This window comes from Thermobia domestica, chromosome 9 (genome assembly GCF_964235325.1).
Source record: "Thermobia domestica chromosome 9, izTheDome1.hap1.1, whole genome shotgun sequence".
Lineage (NCBI taxonomy): Eukaryota > Metazoa > Arthropoda > Insecta > Zygentoma > Lepismatidae > Thermobia > Thermobia domestica.
This window is the reverse complement of record NC_137462.1, coordinates 202,768,553-202,785,951: the sequence shown is the minus strand read 5'-3', so window position 1 is coordinate 202,785,951 and position 17,399 is coordinate 202,768,553. Positions and strand designations below refer to the sequence as shown.

Genomic DNA, 17,399 nt, shown 5'->3' with positions numbered 1-17,399 from the left:
GAGCGTTCACCTCTGGTGCTTGGGGTCCCGGGTTCGATCCCAGCCCCCGCCAAGTGAACTTTGTGGTGGACAAACACCGTGCTCGTGGGTTTTCTCGGGGTTCTCCCGTTTCCTCCCACTTTCTTCATTCCACCATTTCACTCATTTCCCATTATCACCGTCTCCTTTAGCCTAACCGGCATAATCGTGGGACGTAAAACTTAAAGATTTCATTTCATTTTTTTTCAATTATGAATAGCCTAGTTTCTAGATTTTACATTTCAAACATAAGAATTAGTGTAATGTATCTTCTGTCCATAATTGTCTATGACAACCATTTGTTTCTGTGGCAATGAATTTTCAATATTCTTAAGTTTATTATTTTACTTTGATGTTCATTATTCAGATGTTTCACTGTATCATTTTCAATGAAAAATTATATAATACTAACTCTATATAATAATAATAATAATAATAATAATAATAATAATAATAATAATAATAATAATAATAATAATAATAATAATAATAATAATAATAATAATAACGTTTCTGATATAAAAACCGGGCGATTATTGTAAAAAATGGGTCCAAGTAAGACTCGCGTTCGGGCTACTTGAACCCACCGTCATATTTTCCTACAGAAAACCATTGAAATCTGCTCTGAGACTAAGTAGGACGTAGGTGTTCCAAAAACAGCACTTTTTATTTACTGCAAACCACAAAGAGAACATGTTAAGAGGTACTATCAAATATAATGACTGTAATAGCTGATTATGTTTTCTTCTACAGTTGCACGACCTCTATCTATATTAGCAGCGAATCTAGTCGTTGATTAGAGGTGCAGTTTCTAAAATAACTTCACCCAATCTCGACTGGAAGATTGTCTTAGAAAGCAATGACAGTTCTTCCATGCATGGCTAAATAGGACTTCACAATAAATCTGAAATCAAGTTAATTAACGAGGAATCCGAAATCACAAACTTTATCAAGATGACTAACGAAGGCTAATTCTTCTTTTTCAGTGAACACTTCAGAAGGCCCGGATTCTGCCTTGACCTTTTTTTTAATATTCTTTCTATGGTGGAACGACTTATCTTGAAGTGAGCTTCTGTTTCTTTTTGCGACATTTCCCCTGACTGAATTGCTGGTAAACATTCTTCAAGCTGTTATGAAAAATCAGCATATTTTCGACCTGCAGGCAATCTTTTATATTGATGTGCCATTTTGTACCGGTATCCTTAAGGAAATAATGAAAAGCCCTTACTTGTGTGACACGTGACAACAGACCTTTATTTTTCATTGATAACGATAACAAAGGATGGGGTGGGATAAAGTTAACAAAAGATGTGGTGGGACAAAATATCCATGTTTTCCAGGTCATATGTACACACTTCATAAATAATGCAATTACGCACACATCTTATTGTATATGAGAATGTTTACCATGTCAGTTTCATTAACCTATATATAACTATTTATATGCTTACTTAGCATAGGTTCCACTTCCTTGCAAATAGTGTCCACACATAAAAGTTTGGCGGTCAATAAATACACTTTTTTCGTCAACGACGTTTCTCACCAATGCTGCTCAATCGTAGCCTACCACAGAACTAGTTTCAATATGTGTACGCCTGCATTATGATCCCATCTGACGGATCTATAACTCTGAACTCACTCATTATTGCATTGCATATTGAACTATAAACGAGTTTCTGGTATGGGTCCAAGTAGCCCCTTAAGGGTCCAAGTAGCCTCGTGACTATGTTACAAAATTGTTACAAGCACAAAATGGCGAACAGTTTTATACGTGCCATGTGTGGTTGCATAACGCGCACTAAATAATAGTGGGAAACATGAAAGGAAAATGTGAATAAATTGGTACCAATGGTAAATACATGATATTACGCTGTCCTATCATTGAACAGACGCTTTTAATAAAAGGTAATAGTCATGAAACGTACTAAAATATTGTAAAAGGATCACACTACTAAAGTCTCTCTTCCATGTATTGTTGTCATTGAAAACAAATAAACAAAACTGAGCGAAACAACTATAATGCAAAAGATGTTTCCTAAAAACAAAAGACACAAGAATGGGAATAATGTCTTCAATCAACATTTTACAGCAGGATTGAATGCAGCCAAGAACATCATCAATTATCTGTAAACGAGACAAATCTCCTAATTATCCTACAATAGGTGATGAACATGGCGTCCCTCTACTTCAACACAGGCGTTACAGCGTCGCAGTAAATTCTGACGCATCCGCTGTAACAACCCAGGGGCTGTTCTTATAGTATCACAGGCAGCGAGTATTCGTGCTAATAGTTCTTCTGTGTTGTCTATAGGCGTTTCATAGACAAGTGTTTTGACATGACCCCACAAGAAAAAATCAAATGGAGGCAAATCTGGGGAACGTACAGGCCAATTACAAGGACCGCCTCTTCCAATCCATCTCTCACGAAACGTTTGATGCAAATACACTCGAGCACTAGCTGAAAAGTGGGCTGGGGCGCCATCATGTTGAAACCACATCCGTTGACAAACACCGAGAGGGACACCCTCTAATAACTCTGGAAGTATGTCTCGCAGAAATATCGTATACACTGGTGCAGTTAATCGTGGTGGTAGTAAATATGGACCTATTATCTGATCACTGATAATAACCCGCCCACATGTTTATGGCGAATCGGTCTTGGTGGCCCCTTTCCACAATTGCATAAGGATTTTCGTCTGCCCATACATGACTATTGTGGCTATTAAATATCCCGTCTTTCGTAAAACAAGCTTCGTCGGTGAAAAGCACGTAGGAAGCAAATTGCGGATCAATTACAGAGTGTTGGAGAAACCACTCACAAAACCGAACGCGAGGTTGAAAGTCAGTTGGACGCAAGGCCTGAACACTCTGCGGATGATAGGGGTGTAACTGTTGCTCGTGTACTACTTTCCAAACAGTATCTTGTGCTACTCCCCTTTCACGTGCTACTTTCCGGGTACTTACTGTTGGGTCTCGGGCGAAACGATCAAGCACTTGTTTTTCAAAGTCCGGAGTCCTTGTGGTTCTTCGTCTTCCTTGGTCGTAGTATTGAGGTTGTAAATTCCCCGTGTCTCGTAAGCGTTGAAAAAGTCTGGCAAACATAGTATGGGCTGGATGTCTTCTTTGTGGATATTTCAGTCGATATAACCTATCAGCTTCTCGACTGTTGCTATTTGCTTGACCGTATACAAATATCATGTCCGCAAGTTCTGCTATCGAATACTCCATTTGATCTCACATTCGAACAAGCAAAGCACAAACTGCACTAAAGAACTCGTAAGCTTCGAACAAACCACATGAAGAATGACCTTCCACCTTCCACAACGCCTTCTAGTAGGGTTGTCTTATACTTTCCTTACCTTCGATTGTTTTCTACGACAGAAGGAAGAACAAATGCTTGTGATCGAACCTGCAAACTGTGGCGTACTTCAGGTGATAACACCGTCTGTGAAAACAAAATATCTTCTAAACGATAACAATATGACGACATGTTAAGCATTCTAGACAAAATCTCGGAATCAGTCCTGCAAAACATCGGAAGCAGCGACTAAAACAAACGTCCTGATAAATTGTTTTTCCTTGTTCTTTTTCAATGTTCGGGTAACGCACATTACGGCTAATGATAAGAAACGGATATTTTACTGTTGTTCTCTGGAAGTGGTCACATTCACATGGGATGGCGGAAAAATCCCCCTCTCGTAAAAAGTATCCTCGACTCGTATCATCAAATAAAATAAGATTGCTGCCTGGAAGAAAGCACCCATATCCCCCGGTTTTTCCCCTTAGTTTTACTTGCTTTCAATGACAAAACTACATGGAAGAAAACAATGTTAGTAAGATGTTTGTACAACATTTTAGTACGTTTCATGATTATTCCCTTTATTAAACGCGTCTATAGGTACAAGGAACAGGATAGTGTACTATCATGTATTTACCATTTGTACCAATTTATTCACATTTTCCTTTCATGTTTCCCACTATTATTTTATGCGCGTTATGCAACCACACATGGCACGTATAAAACTGTTCGCCATTTTGTGCTTGTGCGAGATATCGACTTAGTACAGACGCATTATTGCTAGCAGTTGGGACAGCTATTCATCCGTATCCTTTTCGACCCATCTTTCTTGACGGATTATCCGGGAATCCCTACGCTCCTTTGGGAAATCCCTTGTGCACGAATTGCACGATCTCGACCTAAGCATTTTTGAATACAGCAGCTTCGATGTCTTTGACGAGACCATGCCGCATTAACTCTATCATTCACCATAGTCGAGCTATAAAGCTTTGAATGTCATTTTCCCACGCTTTCGGCACCTTGTAGCTCCGAAATTATGTACGTTGGACAAAAGTTTATTTGAACTTTTTTTCTTGTTTCCGTGTCAGGGATCATCCCTTAAATTTTGTAACATAGTTACGCGGTCACCCTGTATATATATATATATATATATATATATATATATATATATATATATATATATAGGTCCTTATTTATATGGGGAAAAATAAATTTAGGAATTTCCTTGGACTCACCGCCTAAAATGGTTCCATATGGAACAAAATTAAGCCAGGAGAAAAATTAGATCTATTGAATAATTTTAAATGGTGCCCCAAACGACCTAAAATTTTGAATGCGTTTACAATACATAGTATATGGGGGAAAGCTGGAATAAACTCTTGTAATTTACAAACGGTTTAAGGGAATGGAAAGATGTCTTTGATAATGGAACTAGAGGAGATGCCCAACCTAATTTTGTATAGCATTATTATGGCGGCCAATTTGAAGTCCGCCATCTTGAATTCAGGTCAAAATTTTCAAATAGGAAGAGGGTCATGTTACATATCATTTTGAGGTGTCGTTTTCCCAGAAGCACAAATCTTGTATTATTTTCAAGCTACCAATAATCTTGTAAGAGTTATTACGTGTGAAAAACGAAATGCTTCGATGTAATGTTTTTTTATTGTAGTTATGGACCACAGATTTGTAAGAATTTTTTAAAGTATTTTACATAAACTGGAAACAAACTGCTAGAGAAAGTTAAATCTTTGTTTCCCCATGAACTACCAATAAGTTTTTCCATCAAGATGATTCATAGACCATTATGAGGAAAAAGAAAAAAAATATAACATGGAAGAAATTGATATATTCCTTATTTATGTAGTACTGTAGCTTTGGGGTAAGTTTTCAATAGATTTTCAATCTTATACACTACACAGTTCACTTTTGTCACATCTAGGAAAAGATTATCTATGACAATTCACTATGTGCAAAAGAAACTGTTTCTGATACTCATTTTTCGTAAAAACGATGTTGTAATCTTCTGTTAGTTTCACTCCCCTTTCTCCTGTATCGTTTATTACGGAGATGAATTTAACTATTGTCTTTCCTTGAAGATAGTCATTGTTAACTGATCATGAAATTGGATCACACTCAAGAAATCCTTTGGGTATTTTAAATCTCATGAGAAAAAAAATGTTTGTTGTATCAAAAATCACTGATTTCTTTTTTCGCAAGAATTTTTATGGTATTATCCTTGCGTCAAGCCTCTTTGTTGCTTCACGGTTTCTCCTTACAGTTTTAATTCTTTCAAGCAATTTTTGTTTTTCCACTACGTTAACTTCATCATCAAAAAACTCCAATGCTACGTATTCTTCCTTCAAGTACCAGAGATGCCGAGAAAATTTAGAAAGAGCCACTTCAGATAATTCATTATCTATTTGCCTATAACTGTACAAAGCTTTCAAAAATTGCAGGTCTTGTAATGGTGAATGGGATACTTGATCACATTTAAATCAAGCTTGGACATATAGTCGTATCAGAAAAATTCATGCTCTCCGAAGACCCGTTTCTATTTGCTTCGTTAAACGAAAATGTTGGCGAAAGAGAAATATTTTTAAACAGTATATTGCTTTTCCCATCTACCTTGCATGGTGAATTGCTCCAGGCAAACGAAAGAAAACTCTTCGAGGAGGTATGTCATCCAAGAATGTCAGTTCTAAAAATTTACTGTAATCTTCTCTGCGGTGTCCTGCTTCTACAAGTTTGTTAGCAAAATTCAATACTTCATTTCTTACATCTGAAATGTTGTTCCTTACGTCATTATCAAGATCAATTCTGAAATAAAGTTAGTACAATCTACTTTAGACCAATCGTTCTGAAAATGCTTAAATAGGGGAACGTCCGGTCCAGATGCAAACGAAACACAACACTTGTCAAATACACATTTTAAAACCAATTCATAAATGTAGTGTCTACAAGGAAGGTATAGAAGATCATTTTGGAGCATCTGCTCTAGCAGAATGAAAGCACCGTTCACATGACACATATTGCAGGGAATAGTGTGACGACAAACTGCCTGCACGAACATTACCAAGTTCCATTCTTCAAGCTAATGAACTGTAGTAGAAATAATATGTTCGTTCTCCTCTTCATGATGACAAACTGAGAACACCAATTAGTCTCTCATGAGCATCTCCTGTAATAAATATTGATAACCCGTCGATAGTCTCTCTACCAGTCAAACTCGGCAGTAGTTTTCCGTCTCATTGCACAACTAACGCACTTGATGCACTCCGAAATTGTTTTTGTGGTCTTATGCAACTTCGCTACGATTTTCTCTCAGCATCGATGCATATTTATTACTAGTTCCTTTACATTATGGCCTAATGTTTCTGCCGTCGCTGTCAGAATATGTATTCTCGTTCTATCAGTGGACTTGTATCGATCAAGAGCAGCAACCTGTCTTGGAGTATTGAAATTAGTTTTTCCCCTTTTACATCTCTTGCACGGTCCGGGCGCACACAGGCACATATTTACATTTAATCTTACATACTCAACTGGGTTTTCCTCTTCATTTCTTGAAATGCTTACCTCCGTGTATTTTGGTGTAAAATTCATACAAATCATTTTCAGAGGTGCATTTTTTTGCGTTCCTTTTTCTAATGAAGCCGCGCATATTCCTCTTGTTCTTTTCGAGCCAAACTCATGGCTTTACATTTAGTTGTGTAAGAGTTATTACTTGTGAAAAAGAGAAATATTTTCACAGGTAATAATTCTTAGACGACTAAGGCTATCTTTAAAATAGTGCCAGATTTGTGTTTCTGGTGAAACGCCACCTCAAAACAATATGTCACATGACCCTCTTCCTATTTGAAAATTTTGACCTGAATCCAAGATGGCGGACTTCAAGATGGCAGCTGTGACAATACTATACAACATTAGATGTGTTTCTTCCTCTAGTTCCATTATCCAGGGTATTTTTGCGTTCCCTTAAGCCGTTCCTAAATTACAAGATTTTATTCCAGATTTTTCCCATATATTATGTACTGTAATCGGATTCAAAATTTTAGGTCGCTTGGGCCATTTAATATTATTCAATGAAGTTAATTTTTCTCCTTCCTTAATTTAGTCCCATATGGAACCATTTTAGGGGGCGAGTTCAAAGAAATTAGGAAATCAAAAATTAAGGACCACACTAATATATATATATATATATATATATATATATATATATATATATATATATATATATATATATATATATATAGATATAGATATAGATATAGATATAGATATATATAGATATATATATATATATTGCAAAATGAAGAACAAAAAAGTAAATAATATATCACCTATTAAACTTAACAAGAATACAGGAGAAAAGGAAAAGAAATATTATTCGGAATGTGTAAATAAATAGAATCATCCTTTGACTTCTTACAGAGTTAAATTTTTTATTAACTAAAAAAAGAAGAAGAAAAAAAGCAAGAAGAAAAGATAACTGGGGATTACAGACTACGCTCACTTTAATGTAAACAAATAACGCATATAGGCAATTTAACATATTTGGAGGAGTAATTTTGTGATACATTCGCGTTTCGTCGTGCCTCTGCCGCTAGTGGAACGCTGGTGGTATTATTTTCAAAATGGAAGTGAGACCACAGCGGATTGTCGCTGCAGGGCATCCAATTTTTGCCGAAAGGTCGCTAGTTACCCATCACTGGTCCACCGACACTTTCGGCATGGGGTAGCTTGAATTTCAGGTTGTTTACATTATAAGTTTTCTTTTTCTACATTTCACAAAAAACAAAACGTCCATACAAAATACCGAAATAAACAGAAAATATGTATAAAAAATACGTTTGAGTGCGCGGGCCACACATCACGTCTTCACGGGCCAACTGTTAGAGGTTTTGATTTCCTCAGTATCGAGTAGAGTGGATAAAATGTGGAAGTCGACAATCTGTAATGTATATTATTGGCTTGTGAAAGAATATAATTATAAACAAATACCCGAAGATATATATATATATATGACCGTCTCTAATCTAGCCGGCATAACCCTGAGTTATAAAACTTAAAGATTTCATTTCATTTGCGAAGAGATATATTTAAACTATATTTTCACGTAACATTTAGCTTCGTTGCTCAAGCAGAGCGTTAAATTTCCTCATATCTAAATGCTCCAATAACCACCATTAATTTTGCCGCTATCATTCTTTTTTAACAATTTACTTTGACAATTTAGATTTGAATTCTCTTGACTACCGTTTCTACATAACACTTTCTAGTATTTAATTATGACCGAACTAAGAGTTTTACAACATTGGAATTGTAAAAGTGTGCAATTTGGTGAAGTCACTTCACGCCAAGTTTTTCATCCCTTAATAAAGAGCGATGTATTAGAGTAATGGGATAAGCGTTGGTTTCACATCCCGGTGGTCCTAGGTTCAATTCCCTCTGCGTAATTAAAGGAAATTTTTTATCATTTGTAACATTGGTACTTCAAGTGTAAGATATCATGGAAAATGTTCGATTTCTCTCGGTCTTAGTTTTGAGGAGTTTTTCTTCAGTGCAATAGAACAGTGACCAACGAAACAGAACTACAATATGACGTAAGCCGTATCAACCTTGATTCGTACTGTCTGAAAACGTGATGTATTTAGCAAACAATTGATGAATACTAAAGCATATCGTTAGTATGAGTCTAAAATACAATTGATCAAAAACAAAGGTTACTTTCTCTTTCCCAACAATTACTTATGTTTCTACTACTTCTTCTACTAGTACAACTGCTAGAAATATTAACGTTTTAAGTAAATCATCATTTCAGATACGTTCCATATCAACAAGAAGATTTAAAATTGAATAATCAAAAACTTTATATTATATAAAATATGTATCCAAAGTCTCGACTTTCCATTAATAATAATAATAATAATAATAATAATAATAATAATAATAATAATAATAATAATAATAATAATAATAATAATAATAATAATAATAATAATAAAGAAATAACAGACTTATAATACCAATTACATAAACAATACCTTCCAATAAAGAAAAATAATTGCCACGATGAGATTCTAACCGGGTCTCTGCTATACGAGTTTTATGCTTTGCCAATCTTTTTTTTTTTTTTAATTCGCCCCAACCGTGGTGTTGTTCGTCAGTAGTACCTCAAGTCCTTTCGACTTATTCCAAACACGACAGGAACACGAACACAGAAGCATCGAGGACATTTAAAATTCCGACCTTGCTTTTCAGAGTGATTCGAACCCCCAATGGGCTTCACCTCACAATTGTCAGTAATATCACACAAATTCCTGATACAAAGACAAGAAAATAAACTAGTAGTTACAAAAGATAACAACAAAATTTTCTATATCTACACGTGTTGATAGAATTCCAAGAATGATAAAATAATGTCTAACGTCTTTTCTTCTTTGAAAATTACAACTTAGAATGAAGAAGAATAGTAATGTAAATCGGGACCATCGAAAAACGATGAGGTAGCCTCAACTTGAAGAACGTTTTCGGATATTTTCTTCATTGACGAAGGTCTATATAACTTGTTTTTGATTTAAAGAGGAAATCTCGAGTAAGTCATTGTGACAGTCACATAAGGAACGTCGTCTTATACGATCATTACTATCTTGTTATAGTCTTACATGCAATGATTTTAACTAGCTAATAGTTTGGGTGAAAACTGAGGTAACGCAATAGGTAAGTGGTTAGCGCATTGAACTTCTATTCGGCAGAACCGGGTTCAAATCCCCACCAGGTTCTAACTTTTTCAAATGTTTCAATTTCAATGCATACTCAGTATGACAAGCAAGATTTTCTCCTCTCCAGAAAGAAAAAGATCTTGAAATGAGGAGAACTGGAGAAGGTGTCAATGGAGAAACAATGATTTACAAATTTATTTCCAGCAGTTGATCTAGATTTGATATTTTCACCTACTTTGAAGAATTTCTGATTCATGCGTGGTCAGTAATTTTATTTCTTTCAAATACAGTATATAATGGAATAATACATTACATACAGAGCAATATTAAGATTAATATATGTTGTTCTTTAGAAAACACACTCCGAACTAAAGAGATTCATCTTAGAATGGAGAACTGTTTCGTTAATCATGTAGTTTCAATTTAACTTGCAGAAAGACCTGTATCAGTGCTACCAACTGCTGTCAATGCGCAGAAAAGTTACGTGTAAGTTGGGTTGCATTTGCCCAGGCGTTTTAGAAACTCCAAATTATCTGGACCCCAAGTAACGGAATTAGAATACTTAGAGGGAGAGATACTTTTGTTGGTAGCTGTACAAGTATTTCAATGTGTGAAACAAATAAGGATGAAAGGAACATTGTAGTACGCAGTCCTTGTCACTGTTTCTTGATGACCACGTAAATGTTGTCTTGATTGAATATTTTGCTCAATATTTCTGCTGGTTTTGGGATCATCGACAAATATCTTCCATAACTAAGGTAATGAATAATGGCTGCAACATAGGAGCAAGAGTCATCTGTTCGCAACCCATTTACACAGTTGCAACAATACCTAATGTAATGTACATACATTAGCGTATACAAATCTATTTTAATCACGTTATGCATATAATTATTTTGTGTCTAATTTACATAGTTAACATATATTTTCCATATCATCATTTGCTTTTAGTATAGGATAAGTAAAGGATTAGTTGTGGGAGTATTTGTGTATAGTTTATTTCACTTTTGTATTTATTATTATTATTATTATTATTATTATTATTATTATTATTATTATTATTATTATTATTATTATTATTATTATTATGTGTGTTATGTCAATATGGCATGGGAAGGATTAAAACAAGGCAGAAGATTAATTAAACATATCGATTTAGAATAAAATGTGAGCAGAAGGCAATGCTTTGGGAAATCTTAGGAAGCTGGAACGTATATCGCATGAACCCAGCACAGAGAGAAAAGTTGGGAGATTCTTTGTCTGTAGGCAAAGAACACCCAGGAGTTAGATGCAGCTGGTCCATAGTTGCTAACTCTATATTCCAGAAAGAAGAGAATATGGCTGAATCTTCAGTTTTCATAAAGGAAAGATATGGAGGAAAAGAATACTATGATCAGACACGATGAGATTTGGAGACACCGAGGCGAGTGCAGCCATTGTTTAAAAGTGCTTGCTGGAGTTTGTAGGTACATGCGAGATTGCTATTACAAAGAGGCCCTGAAAATTTTGGAAGTTGACCAGAAGTAACATATTTTGAGCATGAAGCGTCGCTTCCAACGGAAATTCAGCCAACTCAAGTCCAGCCTACCCTTTTGTAGCCCCCTCACCTCACCGGAGGAAAACCGAGGAAAGGAGCATTCCATGTAGAATTCTTCACCCCTGTAGATAATTTTACTTCCACAAGTAATTCTTTCAATGTTGTAAAGATTTTCTTGATGTTTCGTTATTGTAGAATATAAGTTAGGTTAGTTGCTGTATGGTATTATTTTATTGTCGTATCAAGAAAGGCTTATTTCAGTACAGGACGACAAGTCCGGCAGTAATACATGAGGGGAATGTATGATAAATGTAAGAGCGTAAACATCGCTGTCATGGCAGTCGACGTCCTGGGGAGAAAAACAGCACTTACAACGGAGAAAATATATAATATCTATGTTTTTAGGATATGACAGCATGTCATACATTCAAGAAAGCTGTCTTAGTGTATATAAATGTTTATTTTAGTGTGTTGTAAGTTGACAAACATTTCGATTAGTCAAAAACAATGAAAATGTGAAAACTTCACTATAACAACCCTCACGCAGGTGAACTGTCGCAGAGAAATCACGCTAGACGGCAGCACAGTCGGGACTGCATGAGAGCAACGGGTTCTCTCAGCCGAAAAATAGATAATTTTTATGTGAAAACTTAGAATACATGGTTAATAAGAACGTTATTAGTGTAGTGCTACGTATCATCTGAAAGCTTGACATTTCTGCTATACAGTGTCAACATCAGTTTGTGATTATCAATCACCAATTTTAAATAATTAAGAGGAGAAGCAGTGAAAGTGTAAATTAAGGTAAGAGGGGACAATGACCTCTGGAGGCAACACTCTGTATCCCCGCTTCACCCCCGTCATAAGATTGGCAAAAGCTGGAAAGCGAGCCCAGCCTTTTGAATAGAAGGTGGGTTTGTTAAACACAAGGAGGCGGAGGGAAGCAGGGCAATTCGTGTCTTGTCGTTGGAAGAGAGATATAACTCTTCGTGCCCTCGTATAGAGGAAATTCGGGTCTTAGAAGAGCAGGTTGACTCTTCACGTACTCGGGACACTTTCGTTAGGAATCCTGCGAAGCGAAACTCGCAACTGTGTGCATATAGTACAGGACAGTGTTTTGCGAAAATTGTGAAATATGAGCAGGAAATGACCAGTTGCTCATCTGAACTCTATAGTAGAAGCAGTGTCATCTTCCCTTTACTATTAGGGTGATGAAGTTAGATAGTAGTCCAATAGCCACCTAACAGGCTGGATCGCGTTAGGTTAGGCGAAACAACCTGTGCCTAGAACTCGTTCCACTGCAGGCACAAGATACGGGGAATCGCAAAATTGTTCCCTGAATATACGACTGAAGGCGAACCAGGAGGGTAATAGAGTCTCGTCATGTTTAATGGGAAAATAAACATGACCTCCGTGGGACCTACGTTCCGCTAAATGGGAAGATAGCGGAGCCAACGACCAAGATACAGAAGGAAGACCAGGAGACCCCCAGGACAAGAAGAGGACCACTGGAAATGCATCGAATCGTGCACGAACTTTTTATACAATAAATCAGGCCTTAAAGAGAAAATAAACATTTCTGCGAAACCGATCTGAAAATTTCGAAAATTAATATTTTTTCTTCGTTGTTGTAAAGTCACTGTGTATAGTGTTTTTGCGTGTGTTATTACACCTCATTAAAAATTTATCCAATGAAATCCGTGTGCGCATCATTCTCCACAGGAAGTCTTACAAGGTACGTGATCAGTGTGATATTATCATGTTTTCCTTTCAGCTGTCCTGGAGTTGTCAATGTTCGGTACAATACGGTGCCACAACAACAGATGCTGTTCTGTGAGTAAGAATTGGTTTTGTCTCTAATCACCTGGAGAAACACGTAGACCTGAAAAGTAGAGTCTCACCTTTGATTTGAAATGCTTTTCTAAATTAGATTTTTTTGTTCAGTGTGATCATTTTATCTTTATAATTTACATATTAAGCTCTACCGACTTTGCTAGTAATTTGCATAATATTCATAACATTAGCATTTCAAGTTTAACATATTCAAATTTATTCAATTTTTTATTTCATTTACATATCATTAATTCATCACTCTACTCCGTGGCCCTTCCCCTTTACACTAATGACCCTGTAACCTTGTGCATTTGGTTTTAGATAAAGCATTTGTATGTGTTGCTTTACGTAGGTCTTGAATACACTGTCGTTTTCAATATCTCGTCGTTATCTTTAATATACTGCATATTTATGTCACCTCTTTCATCCAACATTTCAGCCAAATAACATATTGCCTGTTTATATTGCAAGGATGCACAAAACAATCCTTTCAAATATTTTTGGTAATTGGAGGAAACTCCTCAAGATCCTGTGAAGAAATAGATGTAAACGGATGTTCTCTTGTTCGCAATTTCTTCTGTTCAATAAAGGCTGCAAAGGTGTTTTCGTTTCTTGAAGTTCTCGTAGATTTCATGATTGCTGTGATTACGGAGTGGTTTTCATCTGGTGTCACACGTATGGAGAATTCTATAATATGGGCCGATACAAACTACATCCCATTGTCAAATTTTTCATTCAACATGCGATACTTTTTTTTAGCATTCCATGCGTAGCTTCAGCTGCTCAACAAATTCTTGTAATAAACCTGGTATCATTTGCTTCTGCAGTTGACAATTGTGATAATTTTGTCTTTAAATAGATACTTCATATCCTTTGTCCGCAATATAAGTTTTATAGGGTCTATGTTCTAATCCATTAACTATTAATTCAATAATATAAAACGTACAATTCTTATGTGGATGTATCCCCCCCGAAAACATCGCAACAGACTCTCCTTGCTGTCAGTATTCTTTTTTCCGCGACAAATTTGCAAAATGACAAAGATTCATTGTTTCGTGTTTGCTTTAAAGTGACAAGGGTGTTCATTCTCAAATAAATTGTTAAATATCAACTGATTCACTACATATAAAATTAGGGATGGGGGCGCCACAGGCCGCCAAACGGGGCCTCAGTGAATTTGGCACTTCAGGGCTGATTTCTCATTCATTCACGAAGCAAATACGCTAAAGCTACCTCAATAGCTGTTCTTTTTACATTTGTTCCCTTATAGGTGCAGTATGGTTGGTTTTGGCTAATTTTGACCATGGTGTACCCGTGATACAATTTTGGAAAAATATATGTGATTGTAAGGTTAAGGCGACATCTAAAATTTATTTTTTCACAATTGTGCTCGCACACCATTATAGATCAAAAGGGGCTCAAAATATTGAATATAATTTTTTGAGGGAGGAAAATGGTCGGGAGGAGCTGTTAATTTTTTTTAAAAAAGCCTTTGGACATCAAAGTTTGAACAAAATCGATCGAGCTACTCTTGAAAAATAAATTAATCCCACTTTTCCGATTTTGCGCCATTTCTCATGAACCAATGAGAGTTGAAGTTTGAAATGTAAGGGATTAATGTATCTGGGGGTACCTACTTACCAGCCACTTGTCGTTCCAAGATTCATCTGGGGCCATTTCACTATTTATCCCCCATGCCCTTTAACGCGAACATAAATAGCCAACTAAAAGCTGTCAGGACTCGTGTTAGGTGAGGGTAGTATAGACTATAGAGTATGAAGGTTTGTAATTACAATATTTAAACTCCCTTTGTTTGTTTTAGATGCAGTGGGGTAAAAATGAGAATAGGTTAACTGTTGTGGGGTTGCATAAGTCACTTAAGACTACATTTAAGATATTCATCCTCCTGCACCGAATCAAGTTTATCAATGTGTTTGTCACCTTTACTATAGAGATGAAACTGCCAACATCCACAGTGATAGATCATCCAAATTAGGGTAGTACACGTGCTGTAAGGACTCCACTGGCCAACGTATATGCATACTCGACTGCAATAATTTCCCGTACGAAATCAAAAGTGTCATGGCGAAAGAAACGAGATTGCATTCATGGTGCATGTCACAGACGCTGCGTGAGAATCTACGAGTCTGGATCTACAAACGCATAAAGCACATTTCACAACTCTGTAGCTACGCCGGAATAGGGCCATGAAAGCACATCTTAGTTCACAGGTGATTCACACTATGGACAAAAATACATTTACCATTGAGGAGTTGATGTACGTCCAAAATGAGCCAGTGTATTATCATCATAATATCAATCTAATATCATTTAAAAAAACAGCTATGGTAGTTCTCAGAGTTCATCCTGGCATGGAGATAGTGTTCCTGGAGGTATAATATCATGTAGTCATAAAGCTTCACTTCTGTAAAGCTGAGTGAAAACGTATGCTCTGAAACATTAGTCTGATGTTGTGATATCGTTCGACCTCTCAGTCACATCTCCTTTGCCAATAGATATTCACTGAGTTTTCCAACAGAATTCATAAGTCGACCCATGTTAGCAACTTTATCCCGGTGGTCGAAGGGCCGGATGGGAGACCTCGTCTCAACCTCTTGGACTATGATCTGTGATCCAAATTGGAGGCCAAGATGTGCACGAGGTAACACATATTTCGTCCCTAAAACACCGCCCTTGTGCAAGCAGCAGAAGCATTTCCTTCAGCAGCATAACTTACGTCAACTCAACATATGCAAATTCATAGTTACGTAAGAAGTAGGGAAACCGGTCTTTATAAAAACCGGAAACCTGTTTCTAGAAAAACCGAAACCTGTTTCTAGAAAAACCGAAACCTGAAAAACCGACATTTCGGTTTTCTCCAAAACCGTTTCGGTTTTTCGCCGAAACCGGTTTCCTCCAAAAACCGGTTTTGGTGAAAACTTTTGGAAAACACAAAACTACTTTTGTCGAAACGGATTCGGTTTCCGGAGAACAACGAAACACTATTCTGGTCAGAAATAGAACAAATTTTGAAAAAAAACGGAACAGGTTATGAAATTTTCAAAACCGGTTTCGGTTTTTCTAGAAACCGAAAAACCGGTTTTTGTGCCCGCCACTAGTAAGAAGATTCCAATGTAAGTAAAGCTTACGAATGACGCTTACATCTGAAATAAGAAATAATATTAAATTACTAAATTCTATTTTGTGAGGCATCTAGTGAGTGAGACAGGAACTACTGCTAATTTGGCGTAATTTGTTGATTTTTTAAATACTTGTTTACGAAAACGGTTATGGTAAAAAAAAAAGAAAAAAAAAGATTTACGTAAATTTCGAAGTGCGCAAAGCCCTTGAACGATCTATTTACATTAAGTGAGGGCTGGCTGTGTATCAAAACATTTGTCCGTTATTCACCACTACTAATCACTTTTAATCAAATTCTACTGACATCTTGTTAACATTGTAAACAAAGATTTAAATGTATTCTTTAAGTGTTACGTCCCACGCATATGCCCGCTAGGCTAAAGGAGACAGTAATGACTAGAAATGAATGAAATGGCAGAATGAAGAAAATTGGAGGAAACGGGAGAACCTCGAGAAACCCACCCACACGATTTTTATCCACCGCAAAGTCCACTTGGCGTGAGCTGAGATCGAACCAACTACAACATGCACCAGAAGTGAACTCTGTACCACTGAGCCACCGCGGCCTCTAAAAAAGTTGAGAACCCTAGGTTGGGAACAACTGTTATACAATGGATTGATAAATTATTTGCCCCTTGTTTTTATAATTTCAAAAGCATTATGAATAATAAGTCAGGTTAAGGCAACGTATGGTTTTTTAATACTTTTTAAAATCCAAAATAAAAATGACAAATTTATCGCAGATTATTCCATCTAACATGATTGCAATAACGGAAAACAATTATTAATTTATCGCTTTCGTTTTTCGTTTGAATATTTATCGGAACATACGAAAGAAAATAATATATGGTAC

At 36.3% G+C, this 17,399-nt stretch overlaps 2 protein-coding genes across 3 annotated transcripts in view; one reads left to right on the top strand and one right to left on the bottom strand.

The window, feature by feature from the left end:
- Positions 1 to 17,399, bottom strand: part of LOC145660539 (uncharacterized) — a 151,051-nt gene that overhangs the window by 114,693 nt on the left and 18,959 nt on the right. The window lies entirely within an intron of this gene.
- The window catches only part of LOC145660538 (uncharacterized), a 235,908-nt gene continuing 230,669 nt past the window's right edge, over positions 12,161 to 17,399 (top strand). The window contains exon 1 of the mRNA XM_081725730.1: positions 12,161 to 13,307. The gene's annotated coding sequence lies outside the window, so the exon portion shown is untranslated. The remainder of the gene's footprint in view (positions 13,308 to 17,399) is intronic.